At 31.1% G+C, this 23,647-nt stretch overlaps 1 pseudogene; it reads left to right on the top strand.

The window, feature by feature from the left end:
• Window positions 1-20,853: 20,853 nt before the first annotated feature.
• On the top strand, window positions 20,854-23,050 carry LOC132617813 (cis-prenyltransferase 7, chloroplastic-like; annotated as a pseudogene).
• Window positions 23,051-23,647: the final 597 nt, after the last annotated feature.

The raw sequence follows: 23,647 nt of genomic DNA, 5'->3' as shown, positions 1-23,647 counted from the left end.
CAAATATTAAACAATTTTTATACCCTTAATAACCATTAATCATATTAATCTTACTTTCTTTGGACATCTAAAACCTAAAAGCACGTTACTAATATTCCTTTGGGACATAGTCCTACTACTATTAGGAACTAACTATTTCATTAAAGTTAATTAGAAACTTACTCTATTTAAGCTAGAAAATCACTATGAACAAATTAATGAAAGAAGGCATGAGATGTTAGCTTTTAACAAAACTAAACCTTTTTTCCAGAGGAAATGACGGGAGAAAATTCATGTGATGGATATATCACATAATCCTTTATATATAGTGGTAACATTTTTAATTTAAAGTGGACATAAAGTTATCACCTAACTAAAACCAATTAACATAAGGTACTAGCCGTATAGTTGTTGTTTATAGTGGTACTCCGATATTTTAGAGATAATAATTGTATCGGCATTCTATTCTTTATTTGAGTTGGGTTCAAACTCCTTTATTTCAGACAGTATGTCATATTTTTTATACAAAATATAAGAATTCAGTGAGATTTACTATGTAGTTAACTTGCCAAAGTTGGATGACATTTACGTAATAAAAGATAGAAAAGTAATTATATATGATAAATTTTAGGTTGGATGATTTTTACGTAATAAAAAAGAAAAAACGTTATTTTGTGATAAACTTTAAGTCACATGACTTTTACGTAACAAAAAATGAAAAAGTACTTTTTGTGTGTCACACCCCATTTTAACCCGGGAGGTCAATTTAGAAGTACGACATATTGGAGATTCCTATTTTTGTTGTTTTTAAGGAGTCGCCACCTAATTATTTATGGTGAATTAGGACACCTAAAGTTTTTTAAAGTTATGTTTAAAGTTAACTCTGTTTAAAGTCTGTGAAACTTAAGATTCTAGGTAAGGGTTCAATTAGTCTAAAAAGAAAGTATTAGGCATCCTTTAAGACCCATTAACAATGGTTAACCGACCGAACTTATAATTAATTAGGCTAAGTGTACTTCGGAGAAAAGAAATAATTTGTAACCATATTTCGACAAAATGATTCCTGATCAAGAGCTAAAAAATAAAATAGAAAGGCCTCAGCTGTCCAAATACGTTTTTTTGCATAAGAAAAGTAGTTAAACCTTTAAAAAGGGACCAAAGCCAAAACGTGGTTCAGATTGAAGGTGAGGCCACTATTATCTATATTATTTGAAACAAATGTCATTTTCAAATGTAGGACTAAAGTTAATAGAATAAACCCACTAACCTTCCTTAAATTAAATGAGTGAACGAAAACCCGAAAAAACATTTGTCTCTATTCATTCGGAACAGATAAAGTTTTGAGAAGAGAAAGCAATTAAGAATTAGAGTAAAATCGTGTTCTTGACTAAAGGGCAACTTATAACTGGTATAATAAATGTTAATTAAAAGAAAAGACTCTACTCGATCAAGCAAAGTAAAATCATTAGATTATCACAGTACAAATAAAATTGCAGTCACACCAGCAAACAAGCAATATTACGGAATAAAATGAGACGAATTAAAGCCACATTTGGCTACCATAGCAGAGTAAAGTTTTCAGTGGTCCGCCGTTTGGCTAACGACTCTCTTTGTTTTCTGTTCGGATGAATGTCGAGAGGACGAGAGTTGAATAGGAATGCGCATGCAAGGTCCGAATGCCGCATAATCTCAAAATGAGACTGTTCGGGTAATGAGTCTTTATGAAGACTCAATTTCGCTCCAAAATGTGCATGTAAAAAAAAAAAAAAAAAAGATTAGCATAGAATTATCATGTGATAAACTCAACATACTTCGGTAGGAGACATATCAGAAAGGGAATCCTCAAAACACTATGGAAACATTCAAATGGTTACACTGACAGCAAAGAAAACCAAGTTAACACTAATTCATACGTCAAGAACCACATAGAATTTAGATTCCAAAGGGAAATCCCTAACGCACAAAACAACAATATTAACAAGGCACACTTGGTTGAGGACAAGATACTTAATGTTAACGCCTACTTCTGAGGGTCTGAGTCTTCCCAAAGTACAAACAAAAATATATTTTTTTGTCGAATCCTTAGACTAGTGTAAAGACATGAGTAGATTATTCTAATAAAAAAAAAACCATATGAACAGGCATCTTACTTGAAATATAAGACAACAAAGGCAACACAAAATATTAGTAATAGAAACAAAAGAATCATATCACTCCTCTTGGCATTGACTTTGAAACCTCTGGTGGATTGAGGTTTAAACTAACCATCTAAACCAGATTATTTTCTTGTTGATCGGTACATGACAGGGGAGGAACTAGAAACAATGCATGCCATCCTTACCATTTTTGGATTTAAAGTTTTACATGAATTCAAACCATATGTAGAAAAATAGCTCATTGCAATTAGGCGCTGAGCATTGAACAGTACACTGACATATCATTCAAGCTTAGATTAGGAAATAATTTGTTTAGACACCTAACAAACAAAAACATCCAGTGTATTGGAATCCGTTCTAAATTTCAAAACGCAAACTCTTAGACAAGGGAAACTTAGGCAAATCAGAAGATACTTAGACATCAGCAAAAGCTATTGTTCTTCACTCTAAGCTCCAACAGTTTAGCCTAGAAAACTGGCATGTTAAGCACAAGTTGCCATATATATTCAAACAGATTCAGCGAAATATTTATATTACGCATTATCGATGATGTGATTTCCTTATTACAATGCTATCGACACAGATTCTTAACTAGCCTACTTGACTTTTAACAACAACATTTAAGCTAAACATGATCATTTAACCAACGCATCATATAAACTAACATCTTATCGCATACTTTGCTAATTAACAAATAAACCACGAATAGATACGCTGATCTATTGACTACGACACCAAAACATCGTAACACCACATTTTAACATTTTAACTAAAATGTGAACCAAACAACAAGAAATCGACAGAAACTGATCAAAAACAACTAAGGGAGGAAAATCACCTTTGTCGGGTGCAGTGAACGGGGTGTCGATGGTCGCGAATCCTCTCTCGTATTGATAGATTCGAGACTCACGCAAATGAATCCGAAGATCTCTGTCGTGGCCAAAGTCCACCAAGACGGAAATGAATGTTTAACAGTCTTAAAATTAGAATGATGATCAAGCAAATGAAAGTCGTGAAATCTAAGAATTTCTTAGGGAAATTTGAGGCCACCGAAACTAGTGTTTTTGTAGGGGAATTTTTTCGGCGTTTTCTGATCTGTCCAGATCTTATTATGGGATTTTCCGGTCTTGTTTTTTTTTGTTTAAAGTCGACTCGGTCTTCCCCCCCCCCCCCCCCCCCCCTCTTCCGATTCAACTTGCATTTATATTTATAGGGCTTCTTTGGTAAAGAGAGGAGCGTGGGAGAGAGACGAAGTGGGGGACAGAGGTGAGTGGAGAGAGCGGAAATGGTGGGAAATGGGAGCGAGAAGCGGGAAAGAAGGAGGCGGCTACGAAGGGGAAAGAGAGATTAGGGTAAAGGGAAAAGAGGGAGTGAAGGGAAAGAGAAAGAAGGTGAGGCGGAAAGAAAAGAAAAGGAAAGGGGTAGGGTTAGGGTAAAGAATAAGGGAATTGGGCCGGACCCGGGTCGGGTGAAAAAATAGAATTGGGCTGGTCCGTTTGGGCTGGCCTATTAATTTAAATATGGGCTGATATAAATGTGGGTTGGGTATTAAAATGTGGGATGATTATTTGGGTAGGGGAATAACATTGTATTTGTATTTTAAACCATTAATTTGGCTGAAAATTATTGGTCCGTTCCTCCGCTATTTAAATATTTTGGGATTCTAATTTAATAACTGGTATAATATATATTATGTAAAGACAATAAATAATTAATATGTAGAAGAATAAAGATTTTGCAAAATGTGGTCTTGTAATAAATTTAACGAGTCCAAACCCGAAAAAAAAACGAAACGATGACTAACCGTTTAAAATTTGTGATAGAGTAATACTTATAATGTTAAAAATAAAAGTAGCGAAAATAATAGTTGTGAAAATAAAGTATTTAGCTCGTCAGTAAATTTAGAAACCCGGGTAAATTAAATAGGAGAAGGACAAAATTGGGTGTCAACATTGTGTGATAAATTTTAAGTTGGATGACTTTTATGTAAAAAATAATTAAAAAAAAAGTGACTTTTTTGTGATAAACTCATCGTTGAATGACCATCAGTTAGGACAGTTTTGGGAAAACCAATACGGATGTGCTTAAATAAAATAGGAGGATGAGAAAAACAGGAATAGCTATCCTAAAATCAATTGATTATCATTTGCAAGTCAGAAGAATGGGTGCAAATTGGTGAATTGATATATACTTATTTATAGATTGTTTGGATGCAATTTTTTTTAATGTATGTACTTGATTTTTCTTAGTAGAAAATATTACTCCCTCCGTTTCAATTTATGTGAACCCATTTGACTGGGCACGATATTTAAGAAAGAGTGAAGACTTTTGAAACTTGTGGTTCAAAATAAGTCTTGAATATTTGTGTGACTGCAAATCATTTCATAAAGTGAATTTGTTTCCAAATTAGGAAAGTAGTCATTCATTTTGGCACGGACTAAAAAGAAAATAGGTTCACATAAATTGAAACAGAGAGAGTATTATATTTTATTTTTGTGATCAACTTAATTTTTTAAAAAAATTAATAACTAATATTCTTAAAACTGATTGATATTAATTTTGTTTAGTGATGATTTTTAATACTTTTGTATCTGTAAGTGACAATAAATAAACATATGATCACTTAATCTATAATATTGGATTATCTTAGTCGTAACATGTTTTCTATATGGGAAAAAGAAAAAAAAAAATCGAAAACATCAATTTCAAATATATATTAAGTAGATAGAATTCTATATTATAGTAATATTTTTGTAACTCATAAACTAAATATATATAAAATTACAAATATATTGTCTAATATTCTTTACAATGATTGAGATTGATTGGGGATAACGTGCAACTGCACGTTTATAGAGACTAGTACTTTAACATTAATGATAGGCAAGTGTATTGAATCAAATGACGTTTTGTAAAATATGAAAGGTAAGTACAGTCAAATCTCTCTATAACAGCATCGTTGGGTCCAAATATTTTTTGCTGTTATAGAGAATGATTGTTATACACCTATAACAACATTTGACATTTAAATAATAGTGGGTTGTTATAGACAAAAAAGATACATAAAATCTAATTTTTTATTTTTTAATATTACAAAAATAACAGAATTATTAAATTTTAAATCTCAAAGATATGCATACTTCACTAACTAAATTTGAAGAAAGTTAATACAATTTCAATAAATTCATAACCGCATATATAAAGTTTTAAGCTTTAAGGCACACATTTTAAATCTACTTGAAAATTAGAATTCTTTCACTATTAATGGAAAATGTTATAATTGTAACTTGTTTCGTACAAACGCTTATTTTCTTTTTGGAAAATTATTTATAAATAAAATAAAGACAATGATATTTTTAGATTACAAATATGTATTCATATGTAATATTTTATCATAAATATAGTATATTAAAGTATCAAGTTAAATATTTGGTCAAAATGTCTACATTTACTATTGGTAATCATACATATTCTATTTTTATAAAGATGATTAATTATTATAATACAAAAAAAATGTTATAAGGGGTAATTTTAAAAAGAGAGTGTTGTTAGAAGTTGGTTATTGATGTTATGGGTAAACTGTTGTTATAGAGAAGTAAAACATAACATAAAAATCGATTATGAAAACGCTTAGCTCTTATAGAGAGGTGTTATTATATGCGGATGGTGTTATAGTGAGGTCTTTAATATCTAAAAGAAATTGCAAATTAACCAACTTAATTACAAAAAGTTTGGACCCGAAACTTTTTTAACCCAAAAAATAACTTTTGGAACCAAACTAATCCTTAAAAAAAAAAAAAAACCAAACTAAAACAGATTCTGTGCGTGAAAGAGGATACCTTTTTTTTTTCTTAAGCTATCAAAATCACGTTTTTTCCATACTTTGGGCAAAGATTAGTCATGTTTCAAAACCCCCAAATATCAATATTTTATATAGAGCTTAATACACTTTTTTGGGTACAATAACGTCGGCTCATTACATCAAGTATACCTTAACGTTTGGATCGTCGTTTTAGGGGTTGTAAAGTGCCCCGAAGTAAGTTTTGTTTGCTTGGAAACTTGTTATCTTTGTTCTTTGGAAATCAAACTCAAAATTAAGCTTTTTTCCGTACTTTGACCGAAGATTAGTCACATTTCAAAATACCGGAATATAAATATTTTACATAGAACTTCATATTTTTTAGCGTAAAATAATGTCGGCTCATTACATCAAGTATACATATATGTTTGGATCGTCGTTTTTGGGGTGGTAAAGTGCCTCGAAGTAAGTTTGGAAACTTGTTATCTTTAAGTTTTTTTTCGTACTTTGACCGAAGATTAGTCACGTTTCAAAACGTCGGAATATAAATATTTTATATAGAACTTAATATTTTTTTTTAGCGTACAATAATATCGGCTCATTACATCAAGTATACATATGCCTCTTCACTCACGTAAACAAAAAAATAAGGACAGGAGCATATGTAGAAAACTAGTTGTAAATTGTTGAAACTTTAAATGGTCATAACTTTGCGCTCGGATGTCCGATTTACGCTTTTTTTTTTTGCCTAGAGTATTTTTACGAGATCTATGCGGACAAACTGCGCAAGGCAGTTTGGCCACGCAGATTTTCCAAAAAACGCCCGTTATCCCATTCAATTTGAATTTTTCCCCAAATTTGTGCAAAATTTTCATTCTTCTTTAGTAAAAATCTAATGATAAAAAATTTATTTCGAGATGCTAATCCCGTGATAATGATGTTTTGAATGTCAATTTCGAGATTCGAAATTCAATTTATGAAAATGAGTTAGATAGCATTAGTGAACATTATAAAAAATAAAAAGTGTCTATGTTGTTGCTTTCACTAATTTGGCTTGGTGGTTTAGCCTCTCTTTTTTACTTACTTCTTTTTTATGTCAACAACATGGGATCAAACCTTGGTGGGAGCAATGAATGAGATATATTATACCTTGATTGAACCTCTCGTCTTGGATGGAATATTTTTTAATATAATATTTTTATTTCAAAACACTTAAATTAACACCATATAAAATATGACACAAAATGACAAGTTTCCAAGCAAACAAAACTTACTTCGGGCACTTTACGACCCCTAAAACGACGATCCAAACGTTTAGGTATACTTGATGTAATGAGCCGACGTTATTGTATGCAAAGAAAAAATATTAAGTTCTATATAAAATATTGATATTTCGGGGTTTTGAAACATGACTAATCTTTGTCCAAAGTATGGAAAAAACGTGATTTTGATAGCTTAAAAAAAGAAAAGAAAGGTACCCTCTTTCAGTGTGAAGGACCAAACTGAAAAAGTTACAGTTTGGTCCTGTCACGCAGAGATTCTATGCGTGAAGCTTAGTTTGGTTTTTTTTTTTAAAGGGTTTGTTTGGTTCCAAAAGTTATTTTTTGGGTTAAAAAAATTCCGGGCTCCAAAAAGTTTGGGTCCTTAAAATTATTTATGCATCATAGTGTTTCAACTTTACTGATTTCAATCTAAAGCTACATCAAATACAATAACCTCAAGCAGAACCTTGATTCATGGAATCATAGTTACATTTAAGGTCAATCTTTGTATAATTAGTAGATTAACAAATAACTCAAGATTATATAAAAAAAAATACATACGCGTGTGTGGCATGATATCATAAAAAAAGACACTGTTTATTTAGAACTCTAATTCTAGGCAAGGAATTAGTATAGTGCCAAAATAAGAAAGAGGAAACCCCCAAATTGTAATGGAACTAGTGTACTTATCCGCACTTCGCTCGGTTATAAACAAGTAAAATATGTTCAAGCATTGATGTCAAAAATTTTTGAAAAGAAAATTAATATTGACTAATTATTCTTTATAAAAAGAGAATCAATATTTAATAATCAAACATCTTTCATAATTCTACCATCTTTTCATAATTCTTTTAACAATCTATATAATTATTTTAATAGAAAAAAATTGTGAAAAACATTCCAGGTTAAATAGTAAATAACTCAAATTATCTATTTTATATGAATCCATCACTAACACAAATCTCCTTTTTCTTCTCCTAATTTTGGATAAATTTGTGCGATACACTATCTCATAAATATACACACATTTATGCAGTTTACATCCGGAACATCTCCATCTCGCCTTCTTCTATAATCTCGTCAATTTCAGGCTGTAAATATCTGCCTTTAAATCAGAAAAGAAATTAAGTATATGTCAGCATATATTTACGAAATCTGTTCAACAATAATTATTAATTATACTATACAAATGTTAGAATTTGTTAAAATAAATGCAAGAATAAAGGTAAATCAACAGGGAAAATAATTTTCTTGTCTCACATAAAAGTGTGAGTAACTTTCTGGAAAATAACTTGCCTATACATAAATTTACAGGGGCTTTTTAATTCTCAAGACACATAATACTTTTCTGTTGGCTTTAGAATAATCTAATATAGACACAACATACTTATAAGTCCCAAGAAAAGCCATTTCTAGGAAACACTGACGATTTCACTTGCAAATATTGAAGCAGCCCGAGCAAAAGACACAAATAACATGTGATTTCCCCAGAGAGATAAAAAAAAAGACATGCAAAAAATATACTAAGGGAAAAGACAGAGACACAAAAGAGAAAAAGCAAAACTAACCTAGTACTTTCAGAATGAGAATCTTTATTTCACTTTGTTCAGCATTTTATGGTCCATGTTAGGCACAAAGAAGCTGAGGGGACGTGTTAATTAAGGAGAAAGTAATTAGATGAAGGTTTTTTTTGTAACTCTTGATATATAATTAATGAAATGTAATAAGAAGGTACGTGGGTTTTAAATTTAAATGAGTATTAATGAGGAAAGAGATTAATGGACATACTATTATGGTGCTACAATTTATATGGGTCCTTAATTTTCGTTATGGTGCTGCAATTACAGCATTAATATTGTAAACAGTGTGTTTCTCTTTCATATTTAACATTAAATTAAATTCTACTTTTTTAATTTAATGGTAACAGATTATTGTATTAAAAAAACTCAAAAAATTGAAAAAATAGATAAATGTCTTTCCTGATCTCTAAGAGGTGCCACATCACTTTTTTATTTCCCAACTTTACTATATATACTAGTGGTATTGTTTGCGCAACTATAAAGAATTCAGTAAATCTTTTAATCAATCTTTCTATAGATTTATTTAATGTGAGATAAATTTTCCTTGTATATGCAAATAAAACTAATTTATAAATTGATAAATCATATATATAAAAATTTATCAGATTAACTCAAAGCCTTGCCATATCGCTAATTCACATAACAATAACAATTAGAATAAGTTATCCGAAGTTTGATTTCTTGAAAGCTCTTGCTTGTTTGTAATTTATTTTAGAAGACAGCCTTTATAAAGTTTTAGTTCAAAATTGACGATCCCACATTTGATTTCTTGAAAGTACTTGTGCCTTTATAATTGTTTTAAAAATTCGTTGGGTTCTTTTTTGAGGGTTATAACTTTTAAAAACATTACAAAATTCTTAAGAGAAAAATCTAAATGCAGCTTTCATATGATTATTTGTTATTTCATACAAAAAATGTCAAAATAAGTTTTTTGCTACTAAATCTACTTTTGGATATTTTTAGCAAAATAAATTACTCTTTTATAACAGAAGGGAGAGAGGAAAACAGAAAGATAAATAGCTTGATGATAATGCTAAAGAAAAGGAAATTAGGTCCCAAAAAATAAACCATTTGTTTCGGGAAATATTGTTTTTTTGTTTAATATATACAATAAATGTGTTTTTGGTCTTGTTTCGAAAAAAAGGACAATTACATATAAAACATGTAATATGAAGTATTTTTTTTTGTAACCAAATTCAAACACCAATATTTTTTATTTCGCTTGAAGCCGCATGATACCAACTATGATAAGTAAATCATCTTATCACCAAAGATAAAAATATTGTGATCTCACAGTACACAAACTAATGTTGTTGATGTTAATAAGTTGTGGAAATGAAAAGACCGATCAATTTTGTTACTTCTATGAATTGTGAGAAGCGTTTTTTTTAATTTTTTTTTTTTTATAAACAACTGAAATAAGTATATTAATCTTTTTATCATGCACATAAAAATGTTTGCATGGCATCTTTTAAGATGAAAGTGCTTGCAGACTTACCTAGTTCATTTGTTGCTTGTTGATATTCCATATCTCCTTTCAAAATAACAACAAAATTCATTAAAGAGAATAAATAGAGGCAAAGGGAAGAACATACAGAAAAATATTTTTTTTATAAGAATGATAAATCTACGATCAATCGCCCACCAAAAAAATAATCTATGACCAATCATTCCTAAATAGATACATATCAAAATATTGATATTAAAATCTTATCTGAGTATTTTTTGAACAAAATCACAGCTACTTCAACTTATACAACAAATAAACCTAGAGATGATAAGATCAAAGACAATGAAAGTGCTGAAATATGCTTTACCCATGGAGGAAAAATAGGCTTTAATTTTGGAAAAAGAAAAAAGGTTTACTTCCATCGTTGTCTCATTATTTGGCACTTCATCTTCAACATTCTTCTTACGATTACTTCGATCGTTGTCTCATTACTTGGCATCTCATCTTCAGCATTTTTTTTAAAGATGCACACCTGTATGGAATATAAAAAATAAAATTTATTATATATATCGGAATTTAAAATCAAAAGTAAAATAAGAATTTGCATTTACGTTGAAAAAGAGAAAGAGGCAAAGAATAGGATGTTAACCATACCTTAGTGTAGGTTACTCCGGTCTATAAAATTCCACATAAAATTTGTTCAACCGTTGTAAGCAATAGAAATTTAACCATACCTTAGTGTAGGTTACTCCGGTCTATAAAATTCCACATAAAATTTGTTCAACCGTTGTAAGCAATAGAAATTTAGCCCTCAAGGATTCCTTATTATCCTTTGTTCCATTGTATGTATCACGGTAGGTCTAATCACAAGCAAGTTTTTTGATTTGATGATATCAATTTTGAACTCATTATAATCATATAAATAGCAATTTTCAATTTGTAGAGAAGAGACCAATAGAAGAGAAACGGGATAAACACTTGATTTTGTATATTATGTAAAATAAAAAAAAGTTACATAAGATCACACTAAAACAATTGCAATGCACAATTACCTGTTAGCTAAATTCCATAAACAAATATCTACAAAAAGACAAAAGGAAACAAAAATTCATAAACCGAAAATAATTAGCTATGTATGACGCTTTGACAATAGCTTTTGCGTATCCAATTCCAAGCCAAAAAAAATAATTCTCGGTTAACTATGTTCTTTATACTGCATTGCATAAAGATGAACGTGGGCGAAAAAAATGGAGTTAAGAGGAGGATCTTGCAACCGCTTCATCAGTTATGGCTCATTTGGTGCAACTTTAATTGCTACCATTATTTTATAATAATTGCACCCGTTGTATTTTTGTATTATTTTTTTTATTGTGATCATAAGGAATTAAATATTCCCATACTTCATGGAGGTAATATGAAAATTGAGCAGTTCAAATAATCAACACATATAACATTTACTTCTGGGAAGGCTAAATGTAATTAGCAGTGACTCTTTGTGAACCGAAAGTTGATAGGTTTTATAAATTGAATAATTGAATAAAATGAGGAGAAAACTCAACAAAATATCAAAAAAAAAAAAAGATAAATGTCAATGGAGGCCATAGAGAGGTGCCACATAGGATTGTCTATGCCTAGCTTTATATTATATATAGATAGATTGATTACTTTTATATACTTAAGGTCCTAAATTTAAGATCACTTTCCAGTTTCCATCCCTCAAAGATTTAGATTAGTTGAAAATATTGACGAAAATGACGACAAGATATTTGATAACTCCAAATACACAAATAACATTAAAGTGAAGCAAAAAATGAAATTAAACATCGACATTGGCCTTAACTTATCCGGATTAAACTGGCCTTAACTTATCAGGATTAAACTCCTAAATTACATGAAGATAAAACCTATCAGCCAGTTGCGTTTCGGATTTCAAAATTCTTATTTGACTTTGGAAGATGAGAAATTGTACAAAGTTTTTTGTGACGCTTATGATTCAGAGAAAATGGAAGCTTTTTAAATTTTTAAATTTGGTGATGAAGAAGACAATGAGTTCTATAAGGTAACTTTGGAACTTCTATGCACAAGAAAATTTGAATCGTTTTGCTTGAGAGTAAAAAAAATTTAGACCAACAAAAGGAAGAAATTTGAAATTGTGATTGCATATCTAAGGAGTAGTAACAAAGAATGAACTCCCAGTTCTTATGAAAGGACACTATTAAATCGACAAAAGTTGATCCAAATAATTAATTCTTGGCTTTTGCTCTTCCTTTCTTCGCCAACGTAAGTACTCTCTCCATTTACTTTTACTTGTCCACTTTAGTAGACAATTTGTTTTTCTTGTTTTTCCCCTTAACATTAATTATTCATTTACGAATCATCTCTCAAATCTATTGAGACTATATACCAATTAATACAAGTATTAAGGTAATATACATATTCCATTTAGTAATTCTTGAGGGCATGCAGAGTCAAAAGTGGATAATTAAAAACACACAGAGGGAGTATGTAACTTCCTGTTCCCCCCTCCCCCCTCTATATATTTTCTTGTGTTAGAAGATTGAACTATTAATTGACATATTAATTATCATAAGTTTTTAGTTGTGAATTCCTAAAAAATTATAGATACCAGGAAGCCACATACATTGAATTATTTTTAACTAGTGTATTGGTCTGCGCTACGCGCGATCGTAAAAGATCATAATATATATTTTTTATAATATAAATTTAGTCAATACTTTATTTTAAAATTAGAGCTCAAATGAGATGAATTTTTCATTATCATATTTCATCCAAGAAAGAAAAAAATTATAAGAAAATCATTTCACTTATATATTTATAGAAGTTTGTGTTGGGGGTTTTAATCCATGATTGTCTTAGTATGCTATATGTTAATATATAAATATATAAATGTTAGATATTTTTCTTTCATTAGATGATAAAACTTTTATTTTCTAGAATTATCTTCTACTCAAATACAAGAAAAAGTAAAATGAAGTAAAGAAAGTAAAGGCAGGGAAAAAGAGTAAAAAGAGTTTTTTTTTTGCAACACAAGTTGTGGATTCCATCAATTGGATGATTAAATTATATTTCCGTTATGTCCTTTTGATCCTATTCTTTTTTCTTTATCAAAATTGTCGAGACTTGCTGTGCAAAATGAGAGAAAAGGGCCAAAAAGAAAATGATAGATCTTAAAGAAAAAATAGATTGTAATCTCATATTATCTATTAGTAGGACATAATTATAATTCACCTACAAATATAAATTATACGTTTTATTGCCGACTTCAAACATTAATTTAAATAGTAGTAAGCTAGTTGCACCTGTTCATCATATTTGCAAAATAAACGATATCACATAAGAGATGCCAAGAAGAATTATAAAGTGTAAGCAAAATCTAACAAAGCACAAAATATATAGTTTTTAAAAATTGAGTTTCAAGCATATTTTAATTAGCTTAATAAATCGAATTCAACTTAAATGCCAGTCAAATTGAAAATGCCAATTAAAAGTGCACAAAGTTAGTCCAAATATACATCTTAAAGTATAGATCATTTATAGTAGTACTCACCAGCTTATTATAATTCGACCATAAGCTTACCCAACAAAAGTATAAATCATTATACCATCAGTAAGAAAGCACATTTGATACAAGTGGCTGCAATTGCATTCTTTTACTGGTGCAACAAATAGATTCATCGTAGAGCTTGATTCTCACAATAACGACAAAGCATTTAAAAAATATTAATTTAATCTCTATTAACATTAGGACTGGGGCAATATTAATCAAATGACAAGAAGAGAATACGGAGAATACTGGAACCTTTTTGTTTTATATGCTAAAAGTTAGCCGTTTAGAAATTGAAAGGCTTTTAACGGATGTATTAAAGTTCGTCATTAATCGAGTAATCGTGTAATACATTTGAATACTTTCGGCTTTTTGGCCATTACTCTCTTTTTATGCAGTAAAGTACATTAAACTATAAGAGTGGCAAGCTTCCTTCCTGTCATAGTAAATTCAATTGTCTATTATTGAGCACAATAATTAAGAGATAAATAGAGTTTTACATTTTATAATTAGAGAAAAGACCAAAAAAAAGAGGAAAAAGATAAATAATTTTGTAGGCAATAGAGAGGTGCCACATCACCTTGTCTATGTCTAGCTTTATATAATATATAGATGTTGAAGGAACCATCATAATTCTTCGGGCCATTCCAAGATAGACCTTAGAATTCAACATCAAGTATTTGAATTTTTTTTTGTACTTTTATGCATGATAGTTATTTAATTTTTGAAAGGGTAAAAAGGTTCATGAACTATATGTAGACATTTTGATCTATCAACATTTGAGTTTGATGCTTCCTACATTGTGCATGTTAATTCTCCATTCTGGAATTGGGAAATTTGTGGTCAATCGGTCAATATATAAACAGAACTAAGGGCCGGGTCGTTTGGTTGGTAACAAGTTATCCCAAGATAACTTATCCTCGGATTAGTTATTTCGGGATTAGTTATTTCACCCTCCCACAAGGATAAAATAACACTATAATCCTGGGATAACTAATTCCGAGATTTTATCCCAACCAAACGTGGGATAAACCCATCTCAAATATAATCCTGCGATTATTTATTCTTATCCTTGGTACCAAACGAGCCCTAAAAATTAAGCAATCTCATCAAATTGCTTAAAGACTGAAAAAAAATGGCAAGGAAGAGGAAATTTTCTTCTATTGCTCCATTATACTGACCAAGGATATAGACTAGTCTTACCTTTATATATATTTTCTTTTTACTCCATCTTTACCAAACAAAGAATAAACTAGTTAGAAAATATAATGAACTCTTTCTTATTTGGAAAATGAAGTTTCATTACTTGTCTCCTCTTTTAAAGAAAATTTATGTTTTTACAAAGCTTATTCCTCTCAACATCGTCGCGATAACATTTGAGACGTCAAAAATAAAAAATAAAAAAGTTAGAATGCATAAACAAACGGGAAAAAATAAACCATTAATTGGCTGGTTACGTCTTCGTTGCATCAATTTCCATTCTTCATTTTCTTCAAAGTCGTTAATTAGTACAATTATAGATGCTATTATTGAAGGCATTATAAAGCCATAAAAGACCTAAGTAAGTATTTCAAAATTGAAAATAGTAGATGATCCTCTTGCGCATCACCCAAATAGTAGGAATTCCCAGTAGCTAGTTTTTACCCTACAATTTAATTAAGTTATATTTTTTTATAATTATTTAATATCTAATCGGTTTAGTGAATTTCAGACAAAAGTCTACCCGCTCCTCATGCGCATCTTCTCCTCCTCCATCTTCTTTAAAAGTTTTGGTCGGTTTGGTTAATATGGATTGCATGTCACTAATTGCTATGTGGGTCGGGCCGGGTAGCATTATATGCAATGCTCTTTTACTCTAAGTGTTTCAGTCATGTAAATTCCTATATTTAGTTTAGGATTATTATCGGCTGAAAAGGAACAAATGGAATAAATTAAGTTGGGTATCATGAATAAAATACACTAAGTATCACGAGTGAAATGATAAATTATCAAACCAAATTTGAAGCAAAAATGTTTGAAAAATTAAGGTTCAGACCAATTTTGAAGTTTGTAACTTAGACTCAATTTTTAACTTCAGTTTCATGGATTTGAAGTTAATTTTGAAGTAGCTAAGTAGGCGTTTGGCCATGAAAGTCAAATATTTTTCACTTTATTTTGCAGTTGGAGTTAAAGATGGAGTTGTGTTTGGTTATAGTCTTTGGAAAAAAATTTGGTTATAGTCTTTGGAAAAAAAATTGGTTGTTTGAATGTATTGAAAGTGAAAAAAGTGGGAAAAAGTGAAAACAAGGTTTTTGGTGTTTTTCAAATTCCAAATACAACTTCAAATTGTATTTGGAATATTCATGGCCAAACGTTGATTTTCAAATAAAATGAAATAATTTTCCGGAAAATAGTGAAAAATTTACCTGGCCAAACGGGTCCTAATTTACAAAAAATTATTAACTTGGATTATATTTTCCCTAAAATATCGTGATGGGTAACCATCTGATATCATTTTTTGCGCGGATTGTCCTTTTGGGGGTGGTCTTTAATTTTTGCCCCTCAAATTGGTGGTCTTTAATATTTACCCTTCGCTTAACAGCCAGAGGTCCTGAGTTCGAACTCAAGCTCAGTCAAAGAAAAAAAAAATCGCAAAGCATAAGTTGGGATTCATAGGGCAGAAATTTATAGGCTCTTACAGCAATCTCAAGTTAAACTATACATCTATATATATATATGTATATATATATTGCTCGATCTTTCTTGACAAAGAGAATGGGCATACTTAGGTCTCAGGATGAGATTACGAAAGAGTAAGCGCAATATCAGAAGAAATTCTTCCTTGATTCCTTTGACCTGAGACTGCTACTTGTATTTCCGTTATTACTCTTTCTCTCTCCTTAGTTGCTTCTTGAGCCAACAAAGTTTTTGCTTGTCTTTCCTTGCCACTTTCACTCAACGAAAAGGAAGATTGAGGAGTGGCTTGGGAAATAAGACAACACTTGATGGGAATTGAGGAGTAGTAAAGAATGATAAAGAGAGAAATTCAGTCACCCTCTCCGATTTCTTTTCTTAAGCTTCTTGATACATGTCATGTTGAATTTGAAGAAATAGATATGAAAGTCTAATTCTGCTAGAGATAGTTGAATATGAATTAAACTAAAGAGGGTTTTTACTCAAAAAATGGTGGCAGAAAAGGAAGCAGCACACCAGGACGAACTCCTCCTTTTAAATATCAACTCAAGGCCTCCTTTCTTTTAAATATCAACTCAAGGCCTCCTTTCTTTATATATAATAACTGAATTAAAGTAAAGTATTTATAGATATTTAGTGAATTTATTAGTACATAAATACATAGTTTGGAAAAATGATTAGGTTCATGTGATCGGTATGTAGCATGATAGTTCCACCTCTGTTGAAGAAGAGGATGAATTTGGCTCCTATTTCCCCAACTGTATATTCCTGCTCAAACAACTGAGCATGGCATTATGTTGAGGAATAATTCTTGTGTTTACCCCTTAGAACGAAGAAGATTGAAAATCCCTTTCCAGTTTCCTTTTTTTTTTTTTTTTGCAAATTATTCGTATGATTGAGTAGGAATATATAGGATTGCAGTGTAGACTGTAGACCAAATTTAGCTCTTTTCTTATGAATTAAATTACGTCTCTTATTACTCCATATATGTTTCAATTTACATGGTATGTGTGAGTCTAAAAGAAGTAACAAAAAAAAAAATATACTTTTCAAAAACATCAGGTGCCTCTTTCATAAACAAGCACCAAAACATTTTAATTCCCTCCGGTTTTTCCCTACTCTAATTAGGGAACACTACATAAGGTACCCATTTAAGCCTATTTAATTACCAGTTTTTGCCCAGATGGGCTTTAATTTCACAAACTACTTGGGCGACCTACAAAAATTATATGTGATGCCATTAATGTCTGCCAGCGCTTAGAGATCAGATCTTCTTGCCATCTTCTTCAGAAGCACCGCTCACTAATGAGTTCCCATCATTTTGGGACCAAAATTTTGCGGTATGATGTACTATCTTTTTGTCCTTTTTTTCTCTTAGTTGCCTTTTCCTTTTTTGGTTAGTCTCTCTCTCTCTTTTTTTGGTCCCTTTCATTTATATGTTTGATGATATTAGACTAGTTACTTTACACGTTGTTTTGCAAATGTATAAAAAAATTGTCCTTTTCTCTTTTTGTCTTCTTCCCCCCCCCCCCCCCCCCCTCCCCTCCTTTTTTTTTTGTCGTTTTAAAGATAAAAATATTAGCTAACTATGTTTAGACTAATTAAAAAAAAAAAACTAAACTACCATAAAAAGTAATTAAGAAAAATACTAAAGTCAATAGCATATTTATTAAAACCAAAATATAAGAACCTGTTTTTTGTGATTTTTGTTCATCATTCTTGAATATTGTTTGTTAATCGGAACTTGAGTTCAGCTGAGCTCAACAAGAGTGATTCCTCTCATTGAAAGCCCCATCAATTTTCAGTTTGAAAAATCCTCTGGCAGGTGGAGACCATTTTATATGGATTGTCATGTGGGGCAGTCACTTGGTTAATGAAAAATTGGTTGGTAGTTCTAAAAAAATTATTGTTTCTATTTTTTATTCTATATATGCCAAAGAGCAAATGGATAGAAGCTATTCCATTAAAGCAGCGGGTTAGTATTTAGTAAGAGTGGTTGATATGGTTTTTAATTATGAGAAGCCAATGCATGTTGTTAGCGTCAGTATTGGGAATTGGATTGCAAGTGATTCAAAACTTTGGAGCTATGGCACAATCCATGAAAATATGCTTAGCATCATATGGGTTAGTCGTAAGAAATAAGCATGCATGACTCATCCTTAGGGTGTTATGTGGATTGGTTCGTGTAGCATACCACATATATGGACTAACTTTTAATTGATTTTTCATCTTATTACAATATCGCTCACTCTCTTTATATTTTTTTACGGACTATTTTTCTATTAAACTCTTTGTGATATCTCACTCTTGTTTCTGATACATCTAATGAGATTAAAGCTCCTCTATTTGTTAAAAAATCAAACTGCAGCTTCCAAGAAGATATAGGAGAAGTTCTTATTCTCCTCCACAAGTTCTTTTTCTTTTGCTTTTCAAAATGCAGTTACGCTGTATGGTGGCGTGGCCCTCTGTATCATCACCCAGAAATTATATACAACTGGGCATTTAACTCCTGGCAAAAGATTCTCATCCAATTGTACATGGGTTATAGGTACAATGTCCAATACCATAATACCATCTACGTAGACCGTAGTAAATAGGGTAGACCCCACTTAGTGTGCAAAGTGATTCACGACAACGCTTAGCCTCATTAAGGAAGAAACAAGAGACAGAGAAAGTGTATTATTCCCTCCATTCACTTTTACTTGTTCAGTATTTAAAAAATAGAAAAGGGCCAAATATACCCTTGTACTATCGAAAAAGGGCCAAATATACCCCTTGTTATACTTTGGGACCAAATATACTCTTACCGTTATACTTTGGGCACAAATATACCCCTTTACCGTTAAAGTTAACTAAGGTGGAGTCCAATCCCACGTGGCATTAATATTTTAGTGAATTAAAAATCATATGGCATGCCACCTCACTAACCAAATTCAATTTTACACCTCCTTCTGTATCTTCTTGACCTCCATATAATATCGTCATTTGTGCCTTCTCCGGTTGCAATTCAGCACCATATGGGATTGGGCATGCCACATGGTATTTGCGAAAAAAACTCCCAGAAGGCATATTAAAAAGTTTACCTTCATCGCTGGATGATTTCTTAAGCCTGCAAAATGTCACTTCCTTGACTCCATCCATTCTTAAATGAGAAAATTGTATTCTGACCTTTATTTTTATTTTTTTAAACTGGTAACTTATCTAAACAGAGATTATTTCAAACGCAGCTAAAACTGAATAAAAGAACCAAATGCATTAAATGTAAACGTCAATTGAAGTTAATTGAAATACATTAGAAGCGACCGCAGTTCTTTCATCAATGGTTTTTGTTGTTGACTTATTGGGGTTTTAGCTAAAAATCTACTTTTCTTTTTAGGGTTTTTGTCACCATTGCTGCTATCTTGGCAAGAACTTTCAATTTCAAGAACAACTTTTTCTGGACTAAGAGTTACCAAAAGGGGTATTAATTTCCCTAAGAAACCGTTTGGGTTTCGATCCCGATTTTCCTCATGGGTCTGGTCGGGTTTTCAAAAATCAGTTTATGTGACCAGAGTTCTTTGAGCAATAACAAAACCATTGGTAGGAGGGGTTCTGAACTTCTTATCTGGGAGAGATGAGAGAGCGGTGGACGAAATTGAGAGAGCAAGAGGGGTAAAATGGGTTTCTTTAGTGAGGTGGCATGCCACATGGTTTTTAATTCACTAAAATATTAATGCCACGTGTGATTGGACTCTACCTTGGTCAACTTTAACGACGGAGGGGTATATTTGTGCCCAAAGTAGAACAGTAGGGGTATATTTGATCCCAAAGTATAACGAGGGGTATATTTGGCCCTTTTTCGATAGTACAGGGGTATATTTGGCCCTTTTCCGTTTAAAAAATAAATTTTCATTTTTACTTGTTATTTTTAGTATAACGAGGGGTATATTTGGCCCTTTTTCGATAGTACAGGGGTATATTTGGCCCTTTTCCGTTTAAAAAATAAATTTTCATTTTTACTTGTTATTTTTAGTATATCGAGAAAAAATAATTTATTTTTTCTGTTTTACTCATAATATTAATTATTAATTTCAAATCATTTTTCAAACTCATTAAAAATATGCATCAATTAATATGAGTATCATGGTAAATTAAGCACTTCATTTAATATTTTTTAAGGGGTGTGCAAAGTTCATAGTGGACAAGTAAAAGTGAACGAAGGGAGTATATGCATGATTGATAATTCACGAGATTTGAGGAAACTTACCGGAAATTTATAGAAGGAATTAAATGGGTGAGCTACTTATATTTAATCTATGAGTAGGAATTTGACTACTTATTTAAACGGGTGAGCTAGAAGCCTAAAATCCTGTGAAATAGAGAAGGTGAAGGAAGTCACTACACTACAACATGCTATCACTTCGATTCTCACTTCCTCCTTCCAATATTACACTTACCAACAGAAAACCATATAATTTTCATACAAAATATCCCAAGGTTCTTGCAACTAGTACTAGTTCCAATATTATTAATGCAACTAGCTAGGAAGTGACACTGCCAGAGGGCCTCAAACATGTTGCAGTGATCATGGATGGTCATAGAAGGTGGGCAAAACTGAATGGCTTGACTGTAATGCAAGGTCACCGTGCTGGGGAGGAGAAAATGAAATTCCTCATTCGCCTTTGTAACCAGTGGGGAGTCAAAGTTCTCACTGTCTTTGCATTTTCTACTGAAAATTGGATTCGCCCCAAAGTAAGTCTCATTCTTTTAATTTCCTTCCGGAGAAAATTTTTAAAATGAAAATAGTTAGTACTACTATCTTATATGGTTGGTCTATCAAGCAAATTAAATCATCAAAGACGTATGAATTTTAAAGAAGGCGACTCTCTCTTTTCGAACAATGAAATTTATACAAGAAATGAATTGATTTAGGGACGATCGATAACTATATATATATATATATATACACATTTATAATTACACAAAATTTATTTATTTCTAATACATCACGATATCTACCCAATAACCTCATGATAAAATCATCAAGGTTCTATTTAATCTGTTAATGAATCTAAACTTGAGTGATACATGCAGGAGGAGGTTGACTTTCTCATGAAGTTGTTTTTGGAGCTGTTCATGCTCACAAGGAAACTTGGATGAATGGACGAGGTATTCTATGTTGTTGGCTTTTTTTAAATGTTTGTCTATTGATCATCTTACACTTTTTGTTTAATTTATTTTTTAGTTTTTTAATTCTACACTTACTCTTAGGAAAGGTTTAAATTTGTTTTCCCTCTACGATGTTTAAGTTTGTTTTAACCTTTGAATTTAAATAAAGGAAGAATGAGCAGTTGATGCATGGTGGTAATAATAAAATATGTGGTAATAAAAATATGGACATTCTACATTCAGTTCTCAATAAAAGTACTCATCTGCTCTAATTTATTGGTGAACAAGTCTGCTCAGTACAATACTAATATTTTTAGTTTCCCACTTGATATTTGATTCATTTTGGAGTCTTAACTAATTCTAGTTCATGTTGAGATCACTAACATTGTACTTACGGGATATAGTCTATCTAATTAATTAATATATATAGCACACGCGACTAATTCAAACACTACCATCAAACTAAAGGAAAAACGACAAACTTGTAACAATAAGAACTTCAAATGTTTAGCAACTATTGATAGAGAAATATCACTTAAAATAAAAAAAATAAAAAAAGAGCTTTGAAAATAAAATTTATTGTTGTTGCAGTTCTAATAAAATAAATAAATTGAAGGAAAAAAAGATATATTATTTGTATTCCTATTTTGCCCTCATGATAAATTTATAAAAAGGGTGAATTTATTGTTTTGCAAGGAAATAAAGAGATTGGGGTTTAAAACATAAAAAAAAATAGGATAGGGTGCAAGTTGAAAAAAAGAGCACACATTAAGGGTGCAAAATGCCACGGACTCTGTAATTATAGTATCATGTAACGATGTTTTTGTATCTTCTTTTGTTTACATTATTAGGCTTTCAATCCCTTTTTGGCCAATTGATGTTCATTAACTGAACTGTAACTTATTTAAGAAGTGATACATTATCAGTTTAAGAAAACTGAATGCATTATTTTACATGATAGGGATGATACACGAGTATCATGTATTGGGGATAAGTCAAACCTTTCCAAGTATCTACAGGAAGCTATCACCTTGCTGGAGGAGAAGACAAAGTCTAATTCGGGACTGCATGTCATGATAGCGCTCAATTATAGTGGACGACATGATATACTACAAGCAACCAAAAGAATTGCCAGTAAAGTAAATAATGGACTTATTAAAGTGGAAGATATAGATAAGATCATAAGAGCCTATTTGAACAAGAATTGGAAACTCATTTTGCCGAATTTTTTGAACCAGATTTATTAATTCGAACAAGTGGAGAGCAACGAGTTAGCAACTTCTTGTTATGGCAATTAGCTTATACTGAACTCTATTTTGCAAAAAAGAAGTTTCCAGACATGGAAGAAGCTGATTTCATCGAGGCTTTTATGTCGTTTCAGCCAAGAAACAGACGTTACGGTGGAAGTAATATTCATGAAATTAAAATTCCTAGTTAAAAATATCATCGAATTGCGAGCATATGGCTATTGTAAGAAATAAGCGCCATCCTTTGGGCAAGTTATATTAGGTTATTTGGTTCATCTAGTATACAACATAAATGGACTAGCTTTAAATTGATTTATGTTGAGTTATTATATCTCAATCTAATTTGGACATGATTGGGCCGATATTTAGAAAAATGGTACTATTTGAAATTAAGTTGAAAAATTATATTTTAAAATTAGAAGTTACATTCAACATGAAAAACCTATAATTTAATCATCATATAAATACAACAAGGATCACTTGTTTCTATCTCTCTTTTCCTTTCCCTTTTTATTAGTCAACAAGGGTCATTTGTTGGAGAATTGCGGCGGGGAGAGTGGGGCAGAGATGAAACTTGAGAGTTTTTTTTTTCCCCACAGATATGAGTGTGTTCACTTTCAAGAATTTATAGTCAATAATAATTGCTGTTTTAATTAATTAAATGATTCTTTAAAAAAAAATCAACAAAAAATAACATAAAAGATACGTAAAAATAAAGGATCGATCTTCATGGAGCCGTTTTCTAATGGGTTATAGATTCCTCCAATAATACACCCTTCGCTATTCTT

The sequence above is a fragment of the Lycium barbarum genome, chromosome 1 (assembly GCF_019175385.1).
Source record: "Lycium barbarum isolate Lr01 chromosome 1, ASM1917538v2, whole genome shotgun sequence".
In the NCBI taxonomy this organism is placed as follows: domain Eukaryota; kingdom Viridiplantae; phylum Streptophyta; class Magnoliopsida; order Solanales; family Solanaceae; genus Lycium; species Lycium barbarum.
Note: the sequence above shows the minus strand (reverse complement) of the source record. Positions and strands in the feature narration are given on the sequence as shown.